This window comes from Manis javanica, chromosome 18 (assembly GCF_040802235.1).
Source record: "Manis javanica isolate MJ-LG chromosome 18, MJ_LKY, whole genome shotgun sequence".
Taxonomy (NCBI): Eukaryota; Metazoa; Chordata; class Mammalia; order Pholidota; family Manidae; genus Manis; species Manis javanica.
The window spans coordinates 14,879,027-14,903,901 of NC_133173.1; the positions used below are offsets into that span (position 1 = coordinate 14,879,027).

General features: G+C 48.2%; 1 protein-coding gene and 1 long non-coding RNA gene across 7 annotated transcripts in view; both read right to left on the reverse strand.

Moving 5' to 3' along the window:
• The window catches only part of ADAMTS17 (ADAM metallopeptidase with thrombospondin type 1 motif 17), a 313,719-nt gene that overhangs the window by 204,637 nt on the left and 84,207 nt on the right, over nt 1–24,875 (reverse strand). The window lies entirely within an intron of this gene.
• LOC118968743 (uncharacterized) lies at nt 11,416–16,792 on the reverse strand. Its single transcript, XR_005056553.2, has 3 exons — nt 16,466–16,792; nt 14,780–15,330; nt 11,416–11,554 (listed from the first exon to the last, which is right to left on the reverse strand). It is a non-coding gene; the product is annotated as an uncharacterized lncRNA (long non-coding RNA).

The window sequence follows — 24,875 nt, forward strand, 5'->3', positions numbered from 1 at the left end:
GATGTGCTAAGTCTTTAAATGCTTTTATCAACATGACATTTGGAAAGCTGAAGACAGCAAAGCAACCAGCTGGGGGCTTTGGAAAGCACCATTTCCAGGGGTCTCAGGAGCCCCTCTCTCTCTAGGCAGTGGGGGCAAGGCCACCATGTGCTCTGAAAATGCTTGGACCCCTGCTATATCTCCCCCACTTGCTCCAGTCTCCTCAGCTGACCCAACTTCAATCTGGACTTTGGACTGACTCCCTTCAAAGAGAGGCTCGAGAAACCCCCTTTTGGACACTTCTACCCCTGACACTGCCTGTGTCTGCCAAGCTACCAGGATGGTTCATCCAGATGCCTCCAGAAGCCAGCTTTGCTGGGTCCTGGTGCCCCAGGCAGGCCTGCTAACTTACCTGTGCTTCCAAGGGAAGAGAACACTTTGCAAAACATTCTCAGATTTATAAATAAGTAAATTCATACAAACTGAATAAAGGTTTTTACTAAGATTAAATCTATAATACACTGAAAGCACCTTGGAAACATGTTCTATTCTCTCTACAAAGTCATGTCTTCTTGCTCTAGGCTTCCTATGTTATTTGATTAAATACAGCTCTAAAAATTAATAATACATTTCCTGATGCAGAAAACACTATTTTCAAGAGGAATAGTTCATATTAAATTTATAACAAAACAATAGGGATTTGTCCTGGGGGGCAGATGTTATATTCTTAAACATCTTTCTAAAAGGCAAGAAGAAATAAAGAAATAGGCCCCTCATATCCCACTGGAGAAAATATCTGTCTGGATTTTCCCACCAAATTGTCTTCTAGACTAAGACAATTCAGTGGGAAAAAGAATAGTCTCTTCAACAAATGGTGCGAGGCCAACTGGATACCCAGGTGCAAAAAAATGAATTTAGACCCCTACCTCATATCATATACAAAAATTAAATCAAATTGTATCATAGACCTAAATATATGAACTAAAATGATAGAAATTTTAGAAGAAAACACAGGAGTAAATCTTCATGACCTTGGATTAGGCAATGATCTCTTAAGTATGGCACCAAAAGTATAAGTGATAAGAGAAGATGGACAGGTTGGACTTGATCAGAATTAAAAACTTTCATGGTTCAATGTTCACTGTCACTGAAGTGAAGGCAATCTCCACAGTGAGAGAATATATTTGCAAATTATGTATCTGATAAAGGACTTATATTGAGAATTTATAAAGAATTTTTATAATTCAACAATAAAAAGAAAATAATCTAATTTAAAAATAGGTAAACAAGGTGAATAGGCACTTTTTTAGAGAAGATATGCAAATGGCCAATATGCCTATGAAAACATGTTCAACATCACTAGCTATCAGGGAAATACAAATCAAAACCACAGTAAGATACTACTTCATGTCCACCAGAATGATGATATTTGAAAAGACATGTGTTGGCAAGCACGCAAATTAAAGCCTTCACACATTGCTGGGAGGAATGCAACATGGTGGGGACACTTGGGAAAGCAGTTTGACCATTTCTCAAAATACGTGACACAGAATTACCATATGACTTAGCAATGCCACTCCCAGTTATAAATCCAAGAGAACGGAAAGCTTGCCCACATAAATGCTTGTACGTGAATGTTCACAGAAGCATTGTTCATAAAAGCCCAAAAGTAGGTACAACCCAAATATCAATCAACTGAAGATAAACAAAATGCAGCATCTCCAAGTCATGGAATATTATTCGGCAATAAAAAGCATTGACATACTGATACATGTTAAAACATGGATGAACCTTGAAAACCTTGTGCTAAATGAAAGAAGCCAGACACAAAAGGCCACATAGTACATGATTCCATTCAGATGAAATGTCCAGAACAGAGAAATCCATAAAGACAAAGACTAAATTAGTGATTGGCTAGGGCTTTGGAGGAGTGTGGGTAGGGAAGGAATGTAGTGTAACTTTTAATGGGTCCAGAGTTTCTTTCTAGGGTGACAGAAATATTCTAAAATTAAATTACGGTGATGGCTACACAACTCTATACACTGAAAAACACTGATGAATACACCTTAAACAGGTACATTTTATGATATGCAAATTATATTTTAATAAAGCTGCTTTAAAAAATGTCATCCTGCCAAGTCAAAATTGTCTTTGAAACTTTTTTTCCTAACTACAAACGTGTCTAACATAGAAGACATTCTCAAAAACACATGAGAACTTAAGAAAATGAAAAGCACTCATAACCCTGCCCCTACATAAGGAGATGACTTTACTGTCCATAGATACGGTTTTTTGCTTCCAAACCCAGTTTCCTGATGACAGATTGAAGCACACTGACTCTCTGCACACCCAGAAGCCCTGGAACTTGACAGTCAACATCCTCATCTGGGCTGGGGAAGCAGGTAAGGAGAGAAACCACAGAGAAATCTTGGCAACTTCATGCTCAAGAGATGGCCAAGGGAAGAATAATTCTGACTTTCCCTTCATCTAACCTGAGGGCACTGGAGATCCCAGGGTATTCTCAAGTTACAGATGCTCCTTTCATGCAAGATACAAACCATTCAGTTAACTCCACTAGTTCCTCTTTTCCCTCCAACCCTTTCGATCCTCCACTGCACATGGGTACATACAACTTCTCAAGTAAGGTGTGCCCAAAATTGTGAAAAGCACTTTACACCTGTTGCCTCAAACAGTTTCATGAACCAGGTACAGTTATTATTCCCATTTTGTGGAGGAGGGCACGGAGACCGAGTGCATGTCCTTGTCCTGGGTTCATACTCTATTCCCGATGCACACCCATGATGACTTCTGATGTGTAGATTCTCGTAGCCCATCCATCCACTCATTCATTTACTTAACAAGGACCTGATGAACTGAGAGTGTAGCCTTGAACTCTCTTCATAATGGTCAGCAGACACGTGTCATCCTCAGGACCCTCAATCAGGAGACTCCTCAACCGGGGGCAGACTAACCCCAAGGAAAGTGGGGAATGTCCAGTAGCCTGAGGGTAGACCAGTTCCTCCTAAATAAATCCATCTCAACTGTGGGTAGCCTCAGAGGCTGCAGAAGAAGCACCCAGTTTTCTTGTCTTTGTTTCCGCACCCCCCCACCATGATTCACTGTGAAAAAATTCAAACAATACAAGTTGAAAGAAGAGAAATATGATCAGCCCTATTGCTTCCAGTAGAATCAGTAACTCATAATATTTTCTCATTCGCTTTATCTAGCCCTTCATTTATTGAGATATAATTCCCATACTATAAAGTTTATCCTTTAAAGCGTGCTATTCAGTGGTTTTTGGCATATTCACAAAGTTGTACAACCATCACTATGATCTCATTTTACAACATTCTCAGCACCCCGAAAAGACATTCTGCGCTTGTTACAGTCACTTCCCTACTTACTATCTTTGATTATCCTGATCTAGACATTTCATTTAAACAGAATCATACAACATGTGACCTTTCTGCTTGGGTTCCTTTACTTTGCATGGTATTTTCTAGATTCATCCATGCTGTATGAGTACTTTTTATTGCCAAATAATATTTCATTGCATGGACTACTTTAATGTAGTGGCCACTCTTGGGCTATTTATGAATTAATGCCACTGTGAACATTCATGTACAAGTTTTTGTGAGGACATATGTTTTGAATTCCCTTGGGTATATATACCTAGCAGTGCAATTGCTGGGCCATATAATAACTCTATATTTAATTTCTTAAGGAATTGAGCACATGGTTCTTGATTTCCAACTTAATACCACCAATTTGACAGGCAAATGCTGGTGTTGTTCTTAAAACAGTGGTCCACAAGATGTGTACAAATCCTCCCAATTAAAATAACACCAAAGGCTTCTTGATATATACAAAAATATGCTAGAAATGGTTTTTGCCCACTGAAACCAATAAACTCTTGTTCATGTTTTATGAGTGATGGAAGTTTGCCTTACTGCTGGAAGACTTTTGAATCCTAAACAAAGGAGATAAAACAGAAAATATTTAGCTGTAGCAATCAACAGCACATATAATTAATTACATAAGGTGATAATATGTGATGATTTGTACAAACTATATACGAATAAAGTCTTTTCAACCGGTCAACCATTGTGAAAATTTTATTCTACACTTTTTATTGTCCTTCTTAGGTAACATTAGTATTGCCCTGAGACAACAGACATTCCACTGTGCTTATATCTCCCCCTTTACATATATTGATTCTCACTTGTTATGAAACCTGTCAAATTCTGGGTCCATCATGACTGTTTGCTGAACACCCTGTACATGGTTGAACCTCCATGACATTTTCAGGTCACAAGTCCTTCCAGAAGGTTGTTTCTGAAAGTGAGGGAAAGAGTGTCTCTGGGTAGGTCTGTGGGACAGCCTGAGAGCTAGTGTGAAACTGTCCGGAATTCCACCTATTTCCAATGACTTTAGCCTCTACTCACAGGGCCTGAAATAAGGCCCATTGTTGACCTGTTTGTGCTCAGGGAAGGAGACTCTTCAGCCCTCGAGCTGGTACCTCAGCCGACAGAAGCCCAGGGTCTCTGAAAAGCCCTGTGCAGGCCCCACCTCAGAGGTGCCTGGTCCAGACCTAGCTGGGACCTAGCAGGCCAAGTGGGTTGCGCATGTCCCAAACCATCTTAGTAAACAAAATTGCTCCTTCTCCTTGATGTGCTCTCTTGATGGCAGTTTGACCTCACCATGGCAATCAACCCAGCAATTTTCACTGCAACCACTGCCTTTTATCTACTGCATACTCACCCACACAGAACACGGACTGCAGTATAAACACCAAAACAGATCCTGGGAGAGCAGCAGAGGGCCAGGTACCCATGGAGGAGGTGCTGTTTTGTGCAGACAGTTCTCTGCCTTAAGTCTGAGCATCCATATGGCTTGGGACTGCTCTGAACACCACACTGGCGGGCAAGCCTGACACTCCTGCCAGCTGGCTTGGATGCAAGGGATTATGGCACGTTTGAACAGAAAAGCATGATAACAACAAGCATGGCTTTGTTCTGCCTGATGTTCTGAAAAGCAGAGCAGCCCTGCCACAGGAGGAGGCAGATGTGACAGGCCTCAGAGCTGAGCTGGCAGAGCGTGTGGCTCCAGCAACTTGTGCACCTGGGCAGCCTCAGCATCCCCTGCACCCAGGGCGTAGGTTCGGGTGCATCTGCTCTTACCCACAGCTATCCCAGGGTATTGCTGTCCTCATTCTGCCCCTTCCTGGTGGTGAGCCCTGGAGGGCAGTGTTTCTCCCTGAGGGGGATGCTTGGAAATACTGGGTTACAAGGACTGAGAGATCCCTCCTGGGCAGAGGCCAGGGATGCCAGGTGCTCTGAAGGGCATGAGACGGTCTTGCACAATGAGAAGCCATCCTGTCTGTGATGCCAATATGGCTGTCATTTTAAACTGGTCCTATGAGGATAAGAGTCACAAACTCAAATGCCTGTGAAAACCAGGCAGGTATCCTAAGGGTGAGACAGCCTCCCTATAAAGGTCTTTTGAATTGTGTTCTTTTGACACAGACACATTCTGTTGGTATTTGAATCACAAAGGAGTGTTTTCCGTGACCTAATTCTACAAAGAAATATACTCTTGCACAGTTTATATCCTGGAAATACTCAGCCTTCTTACCCTGAGCCACAGATGAGGGATTTCCATGGGTGGCAATTTCTTCCTCTGCAGCCATTTGTGACTTCTGTGGCAGGTGTTCACAAAGGTAAAAGAAGTAGTGGAGACAGAGAGGTGGTTACTGTGTCATAAATGACTCAGGCATCACAAATTTCAAGGGGGGACTCAGAGGGGTTTGATTTGGGAGAGAAAAGGCTTGCTATTGTGAAGATGCAAAAAAAATTCCCCTTTCTTACGATGTCCCTGCTCTTCACCCCAAGTGCAAAGGCTGGGAAAGGGCACTGTTTTCCCAGCATCCCTCCTGATTGACTTAACCCTCTACAAGGCTTACATTTCCGAAGCTCCACAGGACACAGAAAGCTCTTTGTCCAGCACTGGCTGCCTCAGGCACTGACATTTCAGGGAGAGGGCCTCCCTTAAGTTCCAGAGAGAGCCCCAGGGTGCAACCCCAGGCTCTGGACAGTTCTGCTCTTTGTCCATGACAGGGCCACCCACAAGTTTTACAGGATAGAAACAGCAAAGAAAGCTGTGAAACCGGGCAGGCAACTTCAAGAATCCCACATACTTAACTACCAAAGTTCCACATGGACCTGGGAGCGCCCCAAATTACCGGGTCCCCAGGAAGGGTGTAGGACAAGATGGTCATGTTGAAACCAAGTCATCCCTCATACTCCTTGCCAGGAAAATCCACCAGCAACCTCGCAGTCCTGGGGAACATGTCCTTTGTAGCCTGAATTCCACAGGAAACAAGTTTTCTTCCATTTGCAGCAAAACAGGCAGCCACTATTGCTCCACTGTTGGAAATGCATCTAACCATCTTAGCAAAGGCCTCCGGAGTGGCAGCAAAGATTTTACATGGGGATCTAAAAAAAAAATTCTTTCTTTTAAAGGTTGGAGAGGCATATCAAGAATTATTTCTCTATCAAGGCAGAAAGTACATATGGTTTCATTAGAACAGTCGGGTGCCAGGGCATGGCGTTCACTAGGACCCAGGATGGGAAACAGAGAGGGCCTGGAGGAGCTTCGCAGATGGGTCAAAAACAAATCCAGTGGCTGCTGCACCTCATGGTCCCAAGACAGCTGCCGCAGCTTCCAGGGCAAGCACAGCTTCAACCCCGTGGGGGACATTCAAAGATACAGGAGGACAGGTTCACTGGAGCAGGAATCAGCCAGGGGTACAGGGGGCAGGGCCTTTCAGACCTGAGCCCCAGGTACTCGTAACATGGAAACAGGTGTCACTGAGGGACCGTCATACCATTGGAAGCACAAACTGGTACCACCTACACCCAGACCATCCAGTGAAGAGAAAACTTTCAGTGCGACTGAACTTGTGGTAGGAAGAGATGCATGGAAGGATGCCCGATGGAAATGGGGCTCTGATGGAAGCCTGTAACCCACTGCTACGTCTACAAATGTGGGGCATCATCTGGCTGGAGAGTAAAGCATGGGAGGCTTTCAGCAAAAGATGAGTCTGCAGATGTGGGCAAGAGTGGATGATAAAAGGCCTTGGAGGATCATCTAAGTTGGGGTTTCACCCTGTGGGTATGGAGGGAATCAAGGAATGAATGAGTAAATTTAAACAGAAAACAAGCCACAATACTGGTGGTTTGACCTAGCACAGTACCTGGTCCAGAGTTGGGAAGCAAGAAATACTAGGTTCAATCCCTGAAATTGCTGACAGTCAACAGTTCTGACCTATAACAATGACAATGGCAAACAAAATAGATGTAAGTTAATGCAAGTAAGAGACAAATAGGCGATGTCTACCATTTTAAAGAACCCCAAAGTGAAGAGACCAGGAGGACTGATAAGAAAAGGGGCGGCTGTGTGTGCTGGGCCATCTCCAGCCCCCTGGCTCTCCCAAGGCACCTCACCCCTTTCCCAGGCTCTGGTCCTGACTGAGCGCTGAGGAGCCCGGACTGTTGATTCAGGCAGACGTGTCTGTGCAAATTCAGATCCAGGCATCAGGCCTCCTGGACACTTCCACCTGGATTTCTCATGGTCTAAAACCAAGCCTCAGCCTTAGATTTCAGCTCACCCCAGAAAATGACTCTCTGCCACACTGGGAGCTGTGTTAGGTGCTAGCTGGTAAGCACAACAGATATTCTTCAGCCTCCGGCCCGCCGTCTACCCTTCTGCTCAGGCCAGAAGTGCTGACTAGCCCTCTCCATCCTCCCCACTCACCTCCAGTTCATTACTCCGTCATCTCAATGTGGGTACCTCAGACCCACCCTCTTTTCCTCATCTCTCCTGACATTTAAACTTGTATTTGGCTGCAAGTAATAGAAAGCTGGCTAACTGCAGTGTAATCACAGAGGTAAAAACCACTGTACAAAACAAGAGGTCTAGAGGTGGGTGGCTGCATACAGATTAGGTGGCCCAGTGATGACACAGCTCTGGATGGGCTGGCCTGGGACGGACGGCCTTTCCCTCATGGTCTCAAGATGGCTGCCGCAGGTCCCAACAAAATCCTCACACAGTAAATCTTTCTCTGAAGCTCCCAGCAGGCCCTCCCTTAGGTTTCCCTGGCCACATGTGGTTATATGACCATTGCTGCAAGGCAGGCTGGACAAGTGATTTTCTGGCCAAACAAATGGACTGTCACAACTGGATTCACTCTCTGAGGGTAGGCACACAGGCAAGCGACATATGAAAAGGGGCATGGCTATTAGGCAGAGCTGGCAGGACCTTCCACATGAGCCAACATCTTAGAACAATTCCTTCCACTCCTGCACCCCACTCCCCTTAAAAGTAAATCAGCTCATGTCATTCTGCCTGAGGCTTTTCAGCAATGAACCACTGTACAGGGCAAAATGCACAGTTCCCCACAGAGCAGGACAAGGCCTCAGGGGGTGTGGCTCTGTCTCCTTCTCAGACTTATTTCTCACCACCTGGCTCCTTTCTGTCCCTCAAATGCAGCAAGCTTTTCCTTGCCGCAGAACCTTCAGAAGGGGCCATCTCTCCCAGAATATTATTTCCTAAGACCTTAACACGGCTGACCCCTTCTCACACTTCAGGTGTTAGCCCTCATGTGACTTTCTCAGAAAGCCCATTAGCATGCTCCCTAGCACTCTGACTAGCACTTTGTCCTCACCGACCTTAGCAATTTATAGCCCACACCTATTTACACAAGCAGGCTCCCCGATGAGAATGTGATTGTTCTGAAGGAAGAAGCCTTATCTGGCTTGCACACCACAGTAACCAGGGCATTGCACTCAAAGCCTGAGGTGTAGCAGGTGCGAATGAGCACTGCCGAACGCATGATTCATTAATCAGTGAATAAACAAACTGGTCCTCATGAGACAGACTGGCCCAAGAGGAAGGCTCAAGGGTGACTGTGGATAGGGTACTTTCACAGGTGAGGCCCAGGACGCTGGCTGGACTGAAGTGGAGGTCTGGTTGTGAGAGACAAGAAACCACTTAACAGATAAGGCAGGCAAAGGTGAGGCACCCTGGCCATGCTCGCTGTGTCCCTGTAGAGCCCTTACTCTCTCTCTCTCTCATGTTTGCACAGGGTGGACCTCAGCTGCAGTGAGGCTCTACTCAGTGGCAAGGTGGGTCCGCCTGGGGATCAGAGGGAGGAGCAGGCTGCTCCCTAGCCCCTCGGCCTCCCCTTCCCGCCTGCCTGCAGGAAGATGGGGCCCCTGAGGTGAGCTCATCACCTACAACATGGCCTGCCCCTCCGAGGGAGGCCTCACCCTCCAGCCCTGCCTGTGAGGGCTGCAGGAGGAGAAGGAAAGTAACTCCTGGGAGGCATCTCAGGGAGTGAGGGGGTAATTCTTGGGTGAAACATTCAGGGACATTCAGGGCTCCTTCATCAGCAGAAGCTGTGACAGACACTGGGTCCAGGCCTGGGCGGGGAAGGTGGCTATCGTACGTGAGCCCTCGAGACTCCAACTTGGCAGGTCAACGTTTATTCCAGAGGTGATAAGGAGCCAACCTAGTTTTAAGTCTTGTGCAGCCCAACAGCTTGAGAATAGGATGTGACAGATTATTCCAGGCTCTCAAAACATGTTCCCTCCCAAATACCTCTCCCCACCCATTCCCAGTGGTGACCCAAGAGGTAAATGTGGGCCCAGCCTCCCAGGCTCACTGGTTTATGTTCCACCCTCCTCCGCTGCCCTGACATGTGCATCCTGAGGCTGCTCTCCCTCCCGAGCCCTCCCCGCGGAACCTCCGCCATCCTCTCAGTTCACAGCACACTCACACTCCCACGGTGGCTTTTTCTCTAGGAAGTGCACGGCCTGGCCTGTTTACAGGATACCAGCTTTGCATATGCAAGGGTACTCCCTGGGTTGAGAACCACAGCAAGGAGCCCCACAAAACTGAACAGGCCCCAGGCTCCGGGCCTTGGTCCACACAGCCCACTCTGTGTTGACAGCACAGAACCACATGATGTCCCAGAGATAGCCACCCAAAGGTCACACATGCTGCTGAAACTGCTAACCTCCAAGAGACCCGGAGACCCAAGCTCAAAGCTCCCTCCCCCTGTGAAAATGCACATAGCTTCTATTGAAGAGCATTCAGGAAACACAAGGAAAATTGTTTTGCAGTGGTAGCATAAGGAGCTGCCATGAGGAGGTGCATGCAGGACTAAGACAGAAGGCTCACAGCGGCTGCCGGGCCAGTATGAGATGTCCAGCTTGGGGAGACATGTCTGTGTCAGCCCCCTGACCAGAACAAGGCAGACAGGCTGGCAGGTCCATCATTCAGCCTCAAGGGCTTCAGCTCACTCTGCTCCACACCTCCAACCATCCAGAGCCCAGTGTGGGTAAAACTGTAATATTTCCAGAATATCTTGCCAGGCCTTAGTGCATCTGCATATCAACAGGCATTCCTCAGGGGTGGAGAAATGTTCATCTCCATATCGATCGGTAATTACCTGGGCAACCAGGGCTTATCTGAACCTGAAAGGTGAGGGGGAGGGCCGGTTTTGCTTCTGCTAGAGCAAGAAAGACAGCCCCAGACTGTGGTTTGGAAGCAATAAATGGATTTTAAACTTTATTTCTCCCTTTGACTGATGTTGGTTTTAGAAGTATTTTGCCCCAGGATTTACACTCAGGCTGATGTTCAAAGAAGCTCCCTGGTCAAGCCTGCATGAGCATAACCAAAGTTAGGCATTTAAGGAGAACAAGAGAGCATTCACTGAGAAAAGTCCTCAGTACCATTTGAAGAGGAGCAGAAACCTATCGGCCATGACACACAATGTGGGACAAGGCTGCCCACCCTCGCTGGCTACTGCCCTCTGATGCCCTCACAGTGATGCCTATGTTCTGCAGAGCCCATCAGATGAGTATCCAGGGCTGACGGTGAGCTAAACAGTAGCAGCTCCTAGTGTGTGACTCTCCAGATATTGATACAGAGTTGGAAGAGAAGGAATGCATGTAAGTGAATGTTAAACCCACCAGCTGGAGGGATGTGAGACCAGCAATGGCTTGAGAGGAGATGGAGAGGTGGAAGAAACTAGTCTGGATTGAAATGGTTTGAAAATAGCAACAGCATGCTGGCTGCAAAGCTTCAGAGGCGTCTTCTTAATGTCGATCTCAGGCCTGGGCACGGGGTTAGCTCAGGAGAGACTGATTTCTAACTTGTTGGGTTTGGCCATTCAGCAAAAGTTTAGGAAGTATTGGATTTTTAATAGAAGGGTTTATTATTTAAATGAGGGTACCTCATGGGTAACAATAACAATTGGAAGAAAGATAATTACATAAATAGATTTCAAAATAGACACGTGGAAATACATCTTAGCAGGAGAATCAAAGCCCATTGTTTATATTGAACACCTCCAGACACAGGCATTTTCTCTCTGGTGATCCAAACAGGCGACCATCACCCCAACTCCCAGCAGCTAGGAGACAAGAACGGTCTGAGGGGAGAAGGGATACATCCCGGCAAGGTGAGTTTGGAAGGCAGCTCCCCTTTCCTCCCAGAGCCGAGAACTCCGCTGGCAACAAAAGGAATCGCGGAGTTAGAAACCTTGCCCATCTGAGTGCAGATGGAGAGCCTGCACATTCGGGGGGCACTGGGGGTAAGGGGGTAGGGTAGGGGGCCAACTAATCCAAAGCAGTCTTTAAGATAAATACTTCCACTGGGGTAATTTAACGGCTTTCATTATTTCGAGCATTGTGTCATGTTATAGCCTATGTTGCTTTATATTCTGAACTCATGCCATTTATCAAAGACAATAAAATCCCAAAGGCACAACTATGTATCATCAGATAATCCAATGGAAAGTTTAATAGAGGCTTCAGTGTAATGCCTCTTGGCAATGACCCCTACATCTAACTCTCTGGCTGATTCTCATTTCATTAAAGACATTTCCCAGTGTGCCTAAACGACTTCCTTCGTAAACCGGCCACTGGAACTGCGCAGACGGTAAGCCTGCTTACAGGAAGGACTGGCAGCCCTCATGCACTGGCCTGGCCAAGGTGGGAGAAGAGGACCTAGCTAGTTACTGACAGAGACCTTGCTCCCTTCTCCAAGGACCGTCTGTAATCAAACCATAATTTTCTAAGTGTTTCACCAGCTGATTTCTTAGTTCAGATTAGAAGGCTTTCTCCAGAACTGACTTTTCACAGTGAGTAATTTCCCAGCCTGCCCAAGGCTTTCGCAGGGCAGGAGGTGTTTGGAATCATTTGCTTTGCTGATCGGCTGCTGGCTTTTCCTGAACTCACGAAATCTTGTCCAAAAGGGTCTTCTGTGTCTGCGGCTTTCTTCTGAGCTTTGAGCGTACATTTTCTGGCCTTAGATTCATCCATGATTATATTATGTAATTTTATAGTGATTCCCTGGAGAGCTAAATGATGTATAGTAATTCCACATCATTTTTCTTCTTTTGAGCCTAAATTTGGGCTGAGCACAGACCAGGAATAAATCTTTGGCATTGTTTTCCTTTCTTAGTCTGCCTAAGTCCTAAACCTTCATTTTACTTATAAATTATCTTTACTCTGGAGCTTAATAGATTAACACAAATGAACCAAGGAGGCCTTAGCTTCACACAGATTGTCTTAATATTCAAGACTTGTTTTCCCTCAGCTGAAGTAATGAAGAAATTAACTCTCGAATAAGACAGGCAGAAAAACTGGGTTGGGCTGGGGATACCCGGCCAGAGGCAGTCCCAGATTTCACTACAAATCTCAGACAGTAAATTTTCTTTAACAGAGCCAGCATAGGCCCAGACTAGCACAGAAAGCCAGTCCCTCCAGGTGGGAACCCCTGACTGCAGAGTCAGGGTAGGAGACTTAGCTTCCTCTTTGCAGCTGCCTCCCCATCCCCCAACCCACATCATCTCCCCAGGGGCAGAGGTGATGTTCAAGTCCTGGTGTGGACACATCCATGAGCTTTGGGAGCCTGGGGCTGGATTTGAGAGGGCGTGAAAAGAGTGCCAGATACGGACCAACAGTCTGGAATTCCTAGACCAACATCAACTCATGCAGAGAAGTTGTATGCATTCCCAGTAAGCCTGTTTTCTTCTTAATCAAAAACACGTTGGTGGGACACAGACGCTCCATCTGCTGTTCCCTGCCCTACTCATACTAGGAAACCCTGTGCAGCGGTGGAGGTGGGCCATGGCAGAAGGTGTCAGACTCCATCACCAGAACTGGGTGTTCCTCTTGCTGCCCACCTGAAAAGTCACCTGCCTCCCGCCCCTCCCCACCCCCAGCCTGCTTCTGGACCAGCTGTGCCACAGAGGGATTGGGCATCCCCTGCCTGCAGACTGCACACCCTGCCCCTCTCACTGCCCTCGCCGCCCAGTGCTCATGTTCTCACTCACCTTGCCAGCCACACTGGCTTCCACCTTGCACTTGCTGTCACTGGGTCTGGCATGCTCTCCCCCTGACATCTCCATGGCTCCCTCTGTCCCTTCCTTCAGGTCTTTGTCCAAATACCATCCCCCCAGTGGGGCAGAAGTGGCCTCTCCACTGCCTCCCCAGGTATCACTCCCCAGCAGTGCCTGTTTACTGCATCCATCTCATTTCTCCCTTGCAACCCTGGTATGCAAAACACCATTTCACTTGCATTTTAAGATCTATGCTTGCAGCAGCACCTATTCATTCAATTGTCCTGCGTCTCACATGTAGAAAGGCCACCTCAGGTCCCACCCCCCCGCAGGAGGAATGCCATTCTTAATCTCCAAGGCCTGCTGCCTGATTTCATTTCTTATAAGTGGAGTAGCTAAATATGCAATTAATAATTGCTTCAATCTGGAGCTCCTATACCCATTGCACAGAGGATATGGTATTAAAAAATACAGATGATTAACACACTGGGAAATTATATTGGTCATCCTTTTTTAAGATGGCAAATGGGAGTCATAAATGGAATTGAAAACTGCCAAGCCCTTAATCTCTCCAAGCACCACTACAAATCTACTGGTTCAACAAACTGGTTTTCATTCATGCATGCATTAAACATGCTGGTGCAGGGAATACAACAGGCGGACATGGAGACACAGAAGTGCCTTCTTCGGGTTTGCATTCTTGCTACAGAGGCCGTCAGTCACCAGATAAACATGCAGTGCTGGGGAGTGATACCTGGGGAGGCAGTGGAGAGGCCACTTCTGCCTCTCAGAGGAGATGCTATTTGGACAAAGACCTGAAGGAAGGGACAGAGGGAGCCATGGAGACATCAGGGGGAGAGCATGGTGACAGCAAGTGCAAGGCCCTTAGATGGAGGCAAGCTTGGCAAGGGAGGAACAAGGCAGAGGCCAGTGTGGCTGGCAGGGTGAGCGAGAGCACAAGCCCTGGGCAGTGAGGGCAGCGAGAAGGCCAAGGGCCTCCAGTGCTGGAGGCCTGCAGATCTGTGGATTTTATCCATAACACTGGATGATTTTGAGCAAGGAATGAACATGATCTGTAATTTAAAAGTAACCCTCTGGTTAACATGTATGAATGAGCTGCCCAGGAGGCCACTGTGGAGCCCCAGGAGACCCAGCAATGAGGGTGATGGAGACCTGGACCACAGGGGAAACAGCAGGTGTGCTTAAAAGAGGTCTGATTAAGAGTATATTTTGAAGGCAGCATGGGCAGGAATTACTGGTGGATTAGAAGTATCAGGCGCCTTCTGACACAGAGACCTTACAATGGCCAGTCGTCTTCTAGAAATAGCTCATAAAAATCACAGCCACCATTTTCCACAAGGCAGGCTGGCACTGCACCAAATGCTTTACCTTTAATACCGCCAGGCGTGCAGCAGCCCCGTCATGGCTGGAAGGTCAAGGTAATAAGGCTGAGGTCACACGCTGGTTAGGGGCAGAGCCAGCCTGCCTCTAGAGCCCCTTCTTCTGCTCCGTGACCTGCCCCTTGGCATTAGGCACAATCCCTGCGTTTCCAGCTTCTTCCAACTTTCACCACACAGACTATGCAGATCTGGGCATGGAAGAAAAGGACTTCTTGGCCCCAAACAGTCACTGTCTTGCTGATTTCTTTTCCAAAATGAAAACCTCTTGGGGTTCCCACTTTATTTCAAAACTTATGTTTACTTTGGCAGTTGGAGCTCTGTGACAACAGAAATGCGGCCACCAGCCCCAAAGGCCGGTCCCCTCACCCCGCCTCTCCAGGGACCCTTCCATTTAATGGGCAGCTCAGCAAGGGGGAGCGGAGCGTGCCAGTCCACTGCTCCCGAGGCAGCCCCTCCAGGCCGGGCACAGCTGTTTGGTCCTTTTGATTCTGTAACCATGGGGTACAGGAGACAATAGACAATATCTGGAATATTATGAAACTGAAAAAGACAAAGAAGGGGGGATTTGAGAGAGGAAGCATAAAGTTGAACTGCCTTTTTCACACACACAAAACAAAACCCCACTAATCATTTTCTTGGGAAAAAAACCTGAAGTGCTGTTGGGAAAGGGAAAGGGGCCCGGTGCTGTACAAGCAGCACCTTTCAGCAATTTGAGAAGGTTCAACAGCCCCACAGTGAGACAGGAGCACAGGCCAGCCTGCTGGCAGTGGTGTGGCCTGGATCCCACTTGCCAGAAGAGCCGCACCTAGGACCTGCTCTGGGCAGGAAGGTGGTGGCGCTGATGGTGAGGAGGGGTGCCCACAGTGCTGCACCCCCAGTTACTTCTCTGAGCTTGCAAAGGTCCCCATGCCGCCTCCCACACTCCACACATATGTGCACACATGCACGCATGCATGTAGCCAGAAGAATTAAGTCCTTGCAGTTCTCTGATACCACCCAGGCTTAGACTAGTGTGGTTCTCAAACCTGAGTGTGCTCCAGAACTCCCCAAGAACTTGTGAAAACACAGACTGCACAGCACTTCTGATGCAGGAGGGCTTAGATGGGCCCGAGAATGTGCTTCCCTAGCTTGGCCCCTGGCAATGTGCTGCTGTGGCCCGGGATCACCCTTTGAGACCCATTAGCATCGAGCGTGTCTTTCCCCAAACAGCACCACCGAGGACCTGCAGGGTCCTCTTCACACACGTGGTCAGCAGGGGGCACTGAAACAAGGACACCCAGCCAGCACTGGAGCATTTGATCTGAGTTCTAGTCCCTCCATCTCCAGTATCACACTTCCTTCCCACAACCACCACACGAGCAGGAATTACTCTTATTCCCATTTTCCAGGTTAGGAAACTAAGAGGACAAGTATTGCCCAGGGGTCCACAGTTAGTAGCCAGGCTGGGATTTTAACCAGGCAGGGGACGACCGGAGACTGCACAGGAAACCTCCACTCCTTTCTGCCCTGGACTCAAATCCAAACTTGGGAGCCAGGCTCCCCAGGGCTTCCCGGGACCCCACAACCCTGCCTCAGAACAGCGTACACGTCTGGCACAAGCACAAGTGGGGTGTCAGGCTGGCTCACATTCACCTGCTGCACAACTTTGGGTGAGAAATAGTCTGGGTTTCTTCACCTGTAAATTGGAACCTGGACCTTTGGCACAAGGTCCCAGCACAGAGCCTGGCAGGGGGGAGGCCTTCTATAAACATCAGGCCCTGCAGAAGGAAAGCAAAGGTGGAGTGGGCCCAGGGCACACCCACGTGTCCCCACTGTGGGACAGCTGCCCACCCTGGGGACCCTTTCTATGTATGCTCTTTGATCTTCATATTAGTGGCACAGTTAATCTCAACACTTCTAGAAGCCCTGACCTGCCAAAGGTATAGCAGGCAAAGTCTGCCTTCCAAACGTCACCCTTCCAGTGGGGTCCTGGCCACCCCAGCTACAATTTAAGTCCCACCCCATCAACTTTCCATCCCCCCTCTGTGATTTTCCTCTTTATCACTGACTTCTGTTCCTACTCTGGGGTTTACCTACTGACGGTACATATCATCCCTTTCTCCAAGTGTCAGCTCCACAAAGGCAGGGACCTTTGTGTTGTACATCAAGTGTCCCGATGCTGGTGTAGCGCAGGCACACAGTAGGCACTCAGTGAATATTTGCCCATGCGCGTGCTGGGAAAGCACAGTGTCCACAAGGACAAAGGCCTAATGTGAAAGCAGTACTGTGATAAAGTCAGGGAAAAGAAGAACATATTGGAAAAACATGATGGACAATTTCTTCTTGTAGAAAGACGAAAACAAATGGGCACAGATCTGGCAGGATGAGATAGGAGTTAAAGCTCCAGACTTTACAGTGAGCTAGTTCGATGCCAGCCATCACTCATTCTGGGTATAACTGAAGACAAGAAATGTAGCCTTCTGGAGCCCATTTCCCCGTCTGCTAAAAAGAATAACAACACGTCCCTTAAACGGTTATTGAAAGGCAAGCTACAGTTAAAAGCCTGAAAATGAACTGTTGGGGTCCAGTCCTGGCTCTACCACTGACACGCTATGTAGCTTTTGGGCAAGTTACTTACCTCTCTGGACCTCAGTTTCCCCACATGTAAAATGAAGCTCATAGCAGCACTTCCTCATAGGATTGTGAGGATCAAATGAATTAAAAACATGAAGTATCTCACATTGACATTCTCAGCACATGGAAGCCAATTCCATCAACACCTGAGAAGCCAAGCCAAGGAGTGGACTGGTACCATTCTGTTGACGAGTGACCGCTGTGTAGATAGTGCAGAAGGTTCCCCGGAAAGCAATGCTCTTCAACTTTCCAAGGCTAAGTTCAAAGAAGGCTTGGATCTTGGCACCTCTCCCAGCGAGATGCTAAGCTGGGTGGATGCCTGCTATTTTCTGCATGTGTGTATCCCCCCAAAATCTACTTGTTGAGGCCTTCACCGATGGGGTGGCGTCAGGAGCTGGGGCCTATGGGGAGGCGATCAGATTTAGATGAGTCATGGGGGTGGAGTCCCCAGGATGGGATTAGTGTCCTTATAAGAAGGGGAATTGCTCCCGCTAACTCCACCATGTGAGGACACAGAGTCTTGTGCAAGCCAGGAAGCTGGATCTCACAAGACACCAAATCGGCTGGCACCTCAATCTGGAACTTCCCAGCCTCTAGAACGATGAAAAATAAATGTCTGTTGTTTAAGACTCTCAAGAGAATATTTTGTTACAGCGGCCCAAGGTGATGAAGACAACAGTCTCCACAAACAGGAGGTTGTGAAGGAGCAGGAAGAGCAGAGAGAAGCTCCCCTCTGTGGGAGGGAGTGGAGAGAGGGCCCCACCCAGCCCTGAAGGAGGGAGCCCCAGGGCAGCGCTCTAGACCTGCAGAGGCGGGCATCCTGTCCACTTGAGGATATCTACCTAGCCACCAGGCTCCTCAGCTTGCCTAGTGTGATCAGAGTGAGGTCTGGGCACTGCAGAGGGAGGACCCATGGGGCTGGGAGGAGCGCAGACGAGGGCAAGTCACTCTTACATAGTTGATTTGACAAAGAAATCAGACATGAATCTCATCAGGACCTCACAGCCTCAGAGTGGAGACAATAAATCCCCTGAGGAAATGTGCCCCACCCTCAGGCCCCGCCCTCCCTCACAGCTAGCCAATGGAGGAGGAGGTGGCCTCCAAGTTAAAGCTGTCACTGTATGTCTCTCTTCCCCTCAATTGCAGCAAAGGCAGAGCATGTCCAACCCCAAAATTCTAGGCCAATACCTGGATTACCAATGACGCTGCTCCACTCACTCTCGGGTCAGGAAAATGCCAGGGGTGGCTGGTCCAGGTGTAATAGGACTCCTTCCTGCAGCCATCTGGGCCCAGGACTGGCTGGGGGCCCTTGGTCAAGGCTAGGGAGGTGCTGGTCCTCACCTAGACCGGAGCTGGGTCTGGCAACACGGGGCTTCCTCGTCCCCGGTTAGTACTGTTCTCAAGGAGCAGCAATCTCTGTGCCTCTTCTCCATCCTCAGCCCTAAATACCTTCAACGATGGAAGGAATTTCCCCCAAGATCACAGTGCAGTCTGAAGAAAAAAGTATACTGCTTTGCACAAGGATGACTTTGAGCTGAAGGCAGCTGAGAAGCCGCAGATGCAAGATAAGCTCTCTGACCTCCCACCATCTGCTGAACAGCAGGACGTAAATCTGTGAAGGTGTTTCCGCAGCCCTCTCTACAGAAGTCAATGACCCAAAGACGGCACCAGAGGAATCTACATAAAAAACCTTTCTTAAAATAGCCCTATCTGCCATTAGATCCCCCATATATTTTAGTTCCTACAATTTGCTACCCTAAAAACTCAGTCCTTTCCCTTTGGCCAGTCACTTCTCTAAAAATTGATTGTCCCATTTTAAGATGCTATATAAGTCTAAGTTTTAACTAACCCCATCAGTTATTCATCATGAATACTCCCATGTGTATGTGCCATGCATGTGCTAATAAGCCTCTGTTTGCTTTTGTCTTGTTAATTTGTCATTTGTCATCAGATTTATAGGGGCCCAGCCAATGAACCTAAGACAGAAAAAAAATGAGTTAAGTTTTCTTCCCCTTCAAGTCTAAGACTGCTTCTTAATTCTTCACTAAAAATGGCTCAAGATTCTGGACTCTGCCCTGCAGGTGGCTGCCAAACCCGCTCCTCCAGCCTGAACTTGGAAAGGGGAAGGTACCGTTGCTCTCAGTCCCCACAGAGATGGACGTGTTCACTGCTCTGGGACCTCAAGGGCAGAGCCTTACAGTCACTCAGGTTTTGGGATTTCTAATCATCGGAGGTTAAGTACTATAGTAAACAAAACTCCAAACCTCAGGGTCTCCACAAGCTTTACTTCTCACTCACATACATCCAATGTTTCAGGGCCCATAGCTGCTGGCTCCCAAGTGACCTCAGCCAGTCAGCCTTGAGCACCATTCAGAGAGGTTTGTAGGCCAGGCCTGGAAATAGTGCACATCACTTGTATTCTCATTCCTGCTGCCAGGAAGGTGGGAAATTTAATCATCCAGGGAAAAAAATTAGTGTGGATATCAGCTGTCAGTCTTTATATATATAGCACATTGAACCATGACTCAGTGCTTTCCCAACCATGACTCAGCCAATTCCTAACGCGGACTTATCTGTTTCCAATGCATCAATGAAACCCCCTCCCCTACAACAGCACTTACCTGGAATTTCTGATCCATGTCATCTATGCCAGTGATTTCAAAGGCTGTTTGAACCCAAACCCTAAAAAAACAGCTAGGCCCAGATCTGGTCTCTGTGCGAAGAACAGACCAACAGGCTGGCCTGACATGACAGCCTGTCCCTTTCCCAAAGCATTCCTAATGTCTTAAGTTGCATATCTAGAAACTGAGGTTCAAAACTCAAGAGCCAACTTTCACCTTCTTATAGGAGAGTGGGGGTTTCACAGAAGCCTGGTGAACTGCCTAAATATGCAAGCAACAAACCAACCTTCTCTTCCAAACTACAGTTCTGCACCTAGAGGGCTGCACACATCCTGACCCTGTGGTTACTTCTGAGCCCCACATGGCTTGAGTGTGACCAACCCCAGCTCTGTAGAGCATGGTCCAACAGTTGAGCAGTCACTGGGAAAATGAACTCGGCTTGACTCTAACGTAATGATTTTAATGCCAGAAGCAGATGAGGATGGCCCGCAGTCCAAAAATATCCACAGGTACGTCATGAAGACTCAGTGCCTGCCTGGTCCAGTCTGGCCCTGGAACACAAGCCAAAGCAATACAGCCAAGCAACGGAAAAACAAACTTGCAGAGGGCCTAACCCCTACTTGCATCTCTCTACGAACATTAAAAAGCTAATTCAACCCCCAGCAATGCTTCTTACAATGCCCTCTCCTGTCTTCCCTCTGCTCCCACCCCCAGAACCTCTCCCAGCTGCCTGGTTCTCCACCCCCTCCTTCCCTGCCCTGCCACATGCCCCACCCTGGCTCCCTGCATCACCCCAACCTGGCCTCCTAGGAGGGAAGATTGAGGACCCCCTGCTCTGGGAATTATAATTCTCTCATTCTGACCATTTTTCTTGGAAGAAATCATTATGAAGAAGTACTAGTGAATAAAATTAACTTTGCTCACCCCATTTAAAGTATATATAACATAAAATTTACCATTTTAACCATTTTTAAGTATACCATTCTATAGCATTAAATAGATTCACATTGTTGTGCAACCCTCACCATCATCCATCTTTGAAGTGTTCTCATCTTCCCAAGCTGAAACTCTGCACCCCCTAACTCTTCATTCTCCCTGCCCCCCGACCCCTGGCAACAGCCACCATTCTACCCTCTGTCTCTCTGAATTTGACTATGCCAACGGCCTCATGTATGTGGAATCATACAGTATTTATCTTCTTGTAACTGGCTTATTTCACTCAGCATAATGTCTTCAAGTTTTATCCATATTATAGCATGCGTCAGAATGCCCTTCTCTTTAAAGGCTGAATAATATTCCATATAACTGCATATCACAGTTTGCTTACCCATTCATCCATCAAAGGACACTTGGGTTGCTTCCACATTTTGGCTACTGTGAATAATCCCACTATGAACATGGGTGTACACGTATCTCTTCAAGTCCCATTTCTTTTGGTACTGGAATTCAGGGATCATATTTTTAGTTTTTGAGGAACCACCATATTGTTTTCTAAGGCAGATATATCATTACATTCCTAGAAGTATACAGGGTTCCCATTTTCCCACATGCTGCCAATACTTATTATTTTCTGCAGGTTTTGTTTTTGGGGTTTTTGTTGTTGTTGCAGGGGGGTGATAAGAGCCATCCTAATGGGTGTGATGGATCATCTCATTTGACCTTCACAATAATTTCGGGTATTATCATCCCCATTTTACAGATGAGAAAACCGTGCTGGAGGTATTATGTGACTCACACAAGGACAGTGGTGGAAGCAGCACTCGCCCCCAGGTCCACCTGCAGGGGTCAGTGCTCAGACCACCAACCCTCACCATGCTCGCCATGGGGGAGCCCCTGAGGACGGTCAGGTTCACTGTGGAGATGCTGGGCCCCTGCAGGGGCTGAGCAGGACCATGGTCAGGGCCACAGTGCAGGAAGCCATAGTGGGCGTGCCCCTCTGGCCCCTGGTTCATGCCAGGCAGGGCAGCAGCCCATGTTCTCACTGCAGCCATTGCAGAGGGACCCGGCCCCACCTCTCCGGCACAGGCTCCCAAGAACCGGGTGGCACACAGGCTCTAGGAGCGCGTACACAGAAGAGTGCTCACCTCATAAATCCACGTTTCCTGCTCGTGATTCTTCCGCTCATTGGAGAAGGGGTTTTTTTGGTTTCTAGAAGGGTCGGGAGTGACTCGGGGCTGCATGACTGGAATAAGAGATGTGGTAATCTCATCACCCCCACCTGGCCTCCTAGGTGGTGGAGGTAATGAGATGCAGCATCTCACTTCCTTCCAGCTCATCAGAAAGCACTCCTTTGGCTGTGAGGAACGGAAATAGAGAACAAGGGAGGCAGTGCTTAATCAGAGGGCAGTGGGCTGTGGTCTGGCACCAATGTCACCAACATTGCCAACACTGTGTGCAGGTTAAGGACTACCTATCTGGAAGGGTATCTATTTCAGAGGTCCCTTGTGAGCCACTGGGGACATGCTAACCAGTGGCACTGTGAAATGACACTCTCCTAAGGCACCCACTCCGACCTAAATGCAGAAGTGGGCCCCAAATCTGACATTTGAAGAACCACAGCTGGAAACCCCACAGGGGCCATTGCTTGCCCAAATGGTCTGAACCCTTGTTAGATGTGTGCACATTTGATTCCCAAAATTGAAACCTTTCATAAAAAAAACCTCTCAAAAAATCACAGAACATGGTTAAGAGCATAATTACAAATACCAATATAACTTCTGGCAAACAGATAAATCTGCTGAAGAACTCCAGTTGCCTGATTTGGAGCAACTCATAAGTCACTGAATGTTAAGCCTTCTTTGTAAGCTTCTCAGAGTGGACGGGGAGTGGGTAAGTCTGAAAGGAAGCAGCATGCATGGTGCCCAGTCAGAGATGGGCTGTAAGACGGAAGACTGACACACAGAACTTGGCCACTCTATGGGGTGATTTCCCCTCGGAGGCAATCATCCGAGACTACTTCCAACAAACAATCTTAAAGAAAATTGAACCTTGACTTCTGTAAGGCCACGAGAAATAACAAAAGGAAGCAAAATGAACAGGAACGTCCTCAGAAAAAAGAAACTCAATCTCAGTCTTATTAGTAACGCTTTCGTATTTTTACCCCAGAGTACCTTCCAGCCTCATTCAGCAAAGAGAACCGAGAACATCTGCCTCTGCAATTCAAAACCACCATCCCTGAAGGAAGACTTACTGACACCAGGAAAATACAAACGAATGCATGCCTGCTTGTCTGGGCACCAGGACGGAATGAGCAGATGCCCCTGCAGGGTGACGGAGCTGGGGGGATCGAGTGCAGCCAGATGGCTACATCGGATGTCTGCTGTTATACAAAGTGGCCTGACGTTATTGCCTGAGCCCTAAGTTACGACGTGATGAAGCTGCAACTTCTCTTCCTCCTTCCATCCATAAAATCTCAGAGGGGCAGCGTTAACACACCCAGTGCTGCTCCCCTCCTTCTCCCCAGCTCCCCAGCACCTTTTCCTCCCCTGGCCTCACAGCAGGCGGGCCTGAAGCAGACACTTCATTCCCAAAGACCTGCATCCGGGTCAGTGATGCTTCTCCCTCACTTCCTCCCACACAGACCCACACAGGGACGGGCTCCTCCTACCCCAGTGCGGGAACAGCCACGGGCCCCTTGGGCCAGAGGAGGAGGGCCCCAGTGCACAGACCAGGCTCGGAGGCCCTGGGCAACATCTCCTTGAGAGGCCGCCTGCACCAACCCAGACGGGCCGGAGGTGTGTGTGTCGGGAGGGGTTGTGCGCAGGTCAGCAGAGGCCCCCGGGGGTCTAGCCTCTTCCACCTACTAAAGCCTCCTCATCAGGATGGTGGCGGGAAAGCAAATCACACGGGATAAAGCAATTCAACAGAGGATGCTCAGACCCCACAAATTCAAGGTCTGAAGTGGACCACCCAGTTAGGGGGCAGCTGTTTCTGTATAAAGCCTGTTTTTCCAGACGCCTCTGCCATAAGAGTTGCCTCTTCTCCTTCGTGTGTCCTCCTCCCAGATGGAGATCAGCAGAACCCTGTGGTGTCCCCCCTTTTCCTTCCACGGTGACCCAAGAGACCATCAGCAGAGCTGGGGATGGAGGGAGGATCCATCAGGTGTGATTTTTTTTTAAAGCACCTTCATTCATCTGTGCAGTCAAGCCTCTGCCCAGTGTGCAGGAGCTTGGCAAGGCCTCTCCCCCTTGGGGTTAAGGACCACCTTAGAATCAAGACTAGGGAAGCCCCTCCTTGCGTATGATAGTAGAACCCCTGTAATGTGCACAGGTGGTAAGCCTGAGAATATGTTGGTTTCTCATATTTCAACCTTTACTAAGCAGTCAGGGGTGTAGTGGACATTGGCCATTCTAGATGACCCAGCACCCATCCTTCCCCTAGCTAAAGCACCCTGACCCCCAGTGGGGACCCCCCACATGCACTGCTGTTGGAGGTACTGCTGCCTCCCCTATGGAAGCCCAAAAGGTCAAAGACTCCCTCAACCCCTTTCAGGTGGAAGTGAGGAGGGACAGGCAATGTGACCGAAGGCAGGACTTGGAACTGGGAGTTGGTGACAGGCAGCTGACCAGGGGGACAGATGAGGTCCATTCCCCACAGGCCCTGCCTGCGGCCTCAGCCTCCAGGGCTGCCTGGGATGCTGGCTGTGTTCCAACCAGGACTTTCAGCCTCATGGGCAACCCCCTTTTGATAAATGCCCTTTTGTTTATTCCTCCCAATCAGGCATCTGGTCTGAAAAAAGGGGCTGATGCACATTGGACAGTGTAAAGGAAAAGTATTTTTCATAGAAACGCAAATTTCATTTTGTGTCTCAGGGTTCTTCAAAGGAAGCATTCAAATTTAACTTTGAAATCT